Genomic DNA, 6175 nt, shown 5'->3' with positions numbered 1-6175 from the left:
CGGGAGACCCCACTGAATTCTTGCATAATGTCTCCTTTTTGTGTTTTCTTGGAGCTGTCCAAAAGCCACTTGTTTCAGCTGGTACGATATTTGATATGTGAACGTATATGTTCCTTGGTGAACATAAAAACCTGAGCACTCGACCAGAAGCTTTTGTCTACCGTTAATATCTACAATTTGAGTTCCTGACAACAGCCACTCGTTTGAACCACGTCAGCGAGCTCAAGCAAGCTCAAAAAGTATGATCGTTCCTCTTCCTTTTTTAGCTAAGTGTCTTGCGAAATGGGGTGACTGCCCAAGTAAGTCCATGTAACAACAGTACGGCGCAAGATGTACGAAAAAACATAGAGGTCCTTCTGTACATACAAGTCATCCTATTGTGTAACAAATAGTGTAGAGAAAAAATAGGCATAAAACTCGGCCCAACACGCACACAGGACATGAATTCAACTGAGCTCCACAGGTCTCCACGTTCAACTGGGGAACACGCGTGGCAGCTATACTGCTATACGTCCCGCGTCCGAAACTTCACTCAGGAACTCTCAACAGTTGTCCTCAAACGATGAGTCACCTTCTGGCTTATCCCAGTTTTCGCATTGTATCTATTTTTATCGAGTGCACTTAGCTATTGCATTCATCATCCTAGGGAAATACAGACATTTGTTAGTGCTTGTCACCTGATAATCAACCTAATTACGTTACAACCGGAGCACTAACAGTAACTCGGTTCAAAAAGCAACTGCCTACTTTGTTCTTCAGAGTAGTCACGAGTGCCAAATTTATAAATTAATAAGGCAGTATAATAAACACAATGTGTTCCTAACGCGATCTGGGCCGTTATGACCAAAATGGACACTTTCTCTCCGGTGCCAGGTGGAATTTTGAACAAAACAACATTCCTTGTGTTGTCGGCACTGTTCATAAGGTTGCTGAAAATTTCCTGACAGTCAACTGCTCGTTTTACTGCTTTTGGGGTGATCGGAACAGTCCCTGAGGTTCCATCAAATTTATCTTGTGTTCGAACAGTCCAGGTGTTAACGGGAGACCCCACTGAATTCTTGCATAATGTCTCCTTTTTGTGTTTTCTTGGAGCTGTCCAAAAGCCACTTGTTTCAGCTGGTACGATATTTGATATGTGAACGTATATGTTCCTTGGTGAACATAAAAACCTGAGCACTCGACCAGAAGCTTTTGTCTACCGTTAATATCTACAATTTGAGTTCCTGACAACAGCCACTCGTTTGAACCACGTCAGCGAGCTCAAGCAAGCTCAAAAAGTATGATCGTTCCTCTTCCTTTTTTAGCTAAGTGTCTTGCGAAATGGGGTGACTGCCCAAGTAAGTCCATGTAACAACAGTACGGCGCAAGATGTACGAAAAAACATAGAGGTCCTTCTGTACATACAAGTCATCCTATTGTGTAACAAATAGTGTAGAGAAACATAATAATTTGCGCCTTAAAATGTTCCTTTTGAGTCCTGCAGGTAGCCCCGTTTGGTTGTTTGATCAACAAATTTTAGTCCCCGATTCGGGGTTTGTGTGGTAGATAAGTGCAGTCTGATTGCGTGTAAAAACAATCTGAAAGCATCGTATGTGAAATTGTGTCTGTCATGGTGTGTCCACTGCCTATTTGGTCTAATACCCAATTTTGTAATCGAATCGAAAGTCAGTTTAGTTAAGGCCAATGCGTTTCAAGCAACGGCTCGTTCACCAAGAGTATAAGTCCTTGTACTGCGAACAATAAAGTATGAAAGAACATAAAACAACTCGTTGCTATAACGTATTTTCAAGTCTGTGCTTCTTATAACATCCTTCAAAACTCTGGTTGTTATTTTGGCACGCGTTTTAGTTTGTTGACCCATGTTGATAAATGTTGCATATGAATGGAATGAGACTCCGTAATTCACATCTGTGGTCGTTCCTTCGACAATATCCGGGATGAAAAATGATTATGTTAACGTGCCCTCGCGAAATGGATGTAGTATTTAGTTGGAAGACAGTTAGGCAAAATCGTAAGTGCAGTGACAATCTGTATGCCAGCAGAAGATCTTGGGCAACAATATCTGGCAGCTGTTACAATTTCATTGAACAATTCCTAAGTGCTTCGTCGTCCAAGGTTCCAAACTGAAACTAAACAGCATGTCTTTTCATAAACTTTCTTACAAATTTATTCAGAGAAGATTTTATGGATTTTACGATCGATGCACTACTGTTTGTCTCATTTCCATTTATTCGTACCACTTGTGCAACAACTCAAAAAATCGGTCAGGTTGTCAAATCACCTTTGCAAGATTAGCACCATTCGAATATGCAAGAACTGAGCACCGAAATTCTCGTTGCATTGACACACAAAGTCTAACCGTGATAACCCTTGTTTGATATTTTCTTGGTAATTTCACTTCTAACTTGATAATTATGGTCTGCTATTTGGTGAGCTTACAATATGAAAGCGCAGTGACTTTTAGAACATCAGTGATGACCATTGATTTTTCCCGTATGGATGGTCTGCCAGCGCTCTCGGATTTCGCCCAATATAATTGGATAAACAGCAAACATCAACACAGAGTAATTGTGAGGGGAAAGAAATTGAATTATCTGATATGATGTGAACTTTGAGAGAAGATTGAGAACTCTGGAACAGATCCACAGAACCTGCCCTTGTGTTGCGAAATATTTATGAGACCAAAAATCAGTTTTGGTATTTTGATAACTGTCCATAATTGTTGGTGTTTCAGCGGAATCAGCTTCACTTTTCCTGTTGATAGAACGCGAACACTTCGAAAGACGAATGTCTTGAAAGTTCAAATACACGTTATCAGAATAATATATTGGCATTTAGCTACTTCTTCTACATGTACGCCTTCTCAGCACGTGTTACCATGGTTACTATGGTTATTCTAAAACAACAAAAATAAAAGTTTGGCATTTAGTGCCATGCTGTCCAAATGATTTTTAAGGTCAAAGTCAGTGTCAAGCATTGCACGACTGGATTTCGATGCTGGGTTATCATCTCTGCTCCCAAAGGTCACTAGTACACGGTCGGAAAAGTACCGCCTCAGCAACAGCGAACAGTCGATGAAATTCTAGGGATCAAACGAGGAAAAACAGGTAGTAGGAGTGGACCAAATGTTGTGATGTGCAAATGTTCGTCATAGTTCGCTGCAGCCTACACTTAGTCCCTTTTCTACGTTCTGATCGGACAATGAGCCAAGAATAAGTTGCTAATAGCGTTATTTCGACACCTTTCTAACAGCTTTCGTAACATCAGTTCGGCTGCATGCACATTGTCCGGAGGCTCCTCCTAACTGTACGGTCTTTTAGGCAAAACGTGTTTCGTTTACGGTGACAAGGATGCTGCCGTAGACCTACTGTTCATCTCAGGATTCCTTCCTTCTACTCTAATATGTTCATCGAATTCTCTTGTTAAATCGACGTCTAGGAGGCTTTGCAGTGCTTGACATTCGAACCCAGAGTCCAACATTTTCCTTTGGGTATTCCTCAAGTCCATCGGAACCGTCAAAGTAGTGCTTATAGCTAGTAACTTCTCCATGAACAAAACCCGACCAAGTTTCTTTAAACCTGTCATGGATTTGTCAACTAGTAATGGACCAAGTGGAGATCGAGTAGCAAAACCACCTTTCTGTCAAACTGAAAATGTGTTACGCGCACACAGATTCTATAGAGGAAAGTGTTGGTAGCTCAGGTAGCATAGATGGTGGTCGTTGGCTTGTTCGCTGAGCTGGGCAATTCGACTGCAAGCGTTTCATCACCAATCGAGGTGATATCATCAGTGCTACGCACTACTACGCCCCCCAATAACGCACTGATGGTGTCACCTCGATTGGTGATGAAACGTTTGCGATCAAGTTGCCCAGCTTAGCGAGCAAGCCAACGACCACCATCAAATGACTTTTTAATTGTCTGTATAAATGACGTTGTCAAGTGCAACATTTTTAACTCAATCATAAGGATTTCAATAAAAAATGAATCATTATTCTGAATGGAAAGTAGATATTCCCTTATGAGTTACCCACCCGGGATGAGAAGTTCAGATCAGATTCATTAATGTGCGCCACAGACGGAATTCACTACATTAGCTGGTTCATCATCATCACCACCGACATTATGACTAGCTAGTCCATACATTTAACTGGCTTTATATTTGTTACAGGTGGAGAAGTAGCGTGCATAGCGGGTTGGGACTGCAAAGGTAAGTTTCTGCCCCTGCCTATTCTAGTTCACTTGGGTTGACTACGGCTTTTCAGCTAACTCGCGTAAAAGTGACCCCCCTAACTTCCGAGGTGTTTAGGTTTCTGTCTTTTGAGCACAGTAGCAGGCAAAACGCTGCAACTCATACGAAGAGGACGAGTGAGAATCTCTCCAGATTCTTATGTAATTCATGGAGATGAAATGAGCCGAAATAAGTTGAAGAAACATGGTGATAGGACACACAGTGACTGGACCTGACTGCCGATTTACTGTGTGTATAGACATTAGAATCCATAGATTTTGAGTTACTGTGACATACCCACCATTTTGACCAAAGTAGGTTGGAAAGTGATTTTGAAAATGATTCTTCAGAGGCAACGGTGGTCCAGCCAGCAGACCTGCGTTCCTCACGCTCGACAGATATGTTGATACATCTCTTTAATCGGGTGAAATCAATATATCATACTGGCCTACTTGCAGATGTGGTCGTCCAAAGCAGATAAGCCGTGTAAACTCACAGAAACAAATCTCCTCTCTCTTCATTTTAAGAGTATTGTTCTTTGAAGTTAAAACGCGCAAGTGAGTAGCCCCTGTTGAAATGCTCAATTTTAGCACGCAAACATGACATGAAGGCGAACCATGGGCGGTGTACAGGAATCTTAAACGTTCATAACACTTTTGTTGTTTCAGCCTATAGTATACATAATTTTACAAACACAATGAAATTTTGAATGGTGGCGACACGTCTGAGATCGTATTGACGGTCAGACAAAGTAAAAAGTACGACTATATAAGAAATTTCATGCTGTCTGTTATCAAGTGTAAATTGCTTTGACTATTCAATCAAACATCTAATGACTTTCGATTCTCATTTATCCCGTACTAAGATGGTGAACTTGAAGCTGCTCAATGGAAAGGTAGGCAGTACTAATATTTCCTTCCTCTGGAGTGCATATTTATAGTAACTAAAATCGTTCACCACTCTTCCTAATGCAAATGCGGGATAAAGCCTATGACTATGCCTCGAGGAATCGTAGTGGTGGCATCCTGAATCGACCTTTACAATGTACTTTTGCTTGCGACAGAATTTTTTATGACTATGTCTTGAAAGTAATCGCCTGACTTTTGAGGCCTGGAGTAGAACATTCAATTTCACTGCCAAAGGGTTGAATATCGGTTTTTCACAATGTTCTGGGCACAGTCAGACTATATTAAACGTTTGAGAAAAAGTGCAGTTTTTTCCATCCAGGTGCTAGTAGAAACTATAAACTTCCCATGAAAGCTAGGTACTCTAGTTTGTCTAAGCCATCGATTCCGCGATTTTCCTCTTTCATGTTCTAAGTCAAGATCTTGTAACTGTTTTTTGACAGTCTAGCTCACAGCGGGTCTGTTGCTACTGATGCAAAATGTTAAAGGTTTACCAAAACCAGATGTCCCCCAAGTACACTGAAGAACCGTGTTGCTTCGAACCTGATGACCGACACATCGACGCATCGGAACAACGCACAGTGATGCTATATGAATGTCAACAGTAAACAAGATAGTGATGGCAACCAAGATTGGTTCGTCGTTTGAGCAGTATGAGCGATTCATATTTCATTCTAATGCTTCAAAACATAAAGGTGTAATAAACAGTGTCTTGTAATCTGCGCGGCCTGATTAAATAGCATTACATCTTACCATCAACAACCTAACTCATCTTACAGCGAAGCGACAGGAGGTAAGCCGTCTGAGAAAAATATCTTCTACGATAAATTGTTTTACACCCACGGCAAGTTATATAAGCAAAACGCTTTGAGGTCATATACGTCTTGCCGCGCAAAACATACGAACCATCTATTCCGAACTGGCAGAAGCCGTTTTGTGATAGTTTACAACAACTCAGAGGATGCTCATCAAACAGACATCTCGTTGACTTATTCCGATGCTGCAAAAGCCACCTCATTCTTCGTGATATTCTTGTTTCA

Source organism: Opisthorchis viverrini (assembly GCF_000715545.1).
Source record: "Opisthorchis viverrini unplaced genomic scaffold opera_v5_220, whole genome shotgun sequence".
Lineage (NCBI taxonomy): Eukaryota > Metazoa > Platyhelminthes > Trematoda > Opisthorchiida > Opisthorchiidae > Opisthorchis > Opisthorchis viverrini.
The sequence above is the reverse complement of the archived record's forward strand: the minus strand, read 5'-3'. Positions refer to the sequence as shown.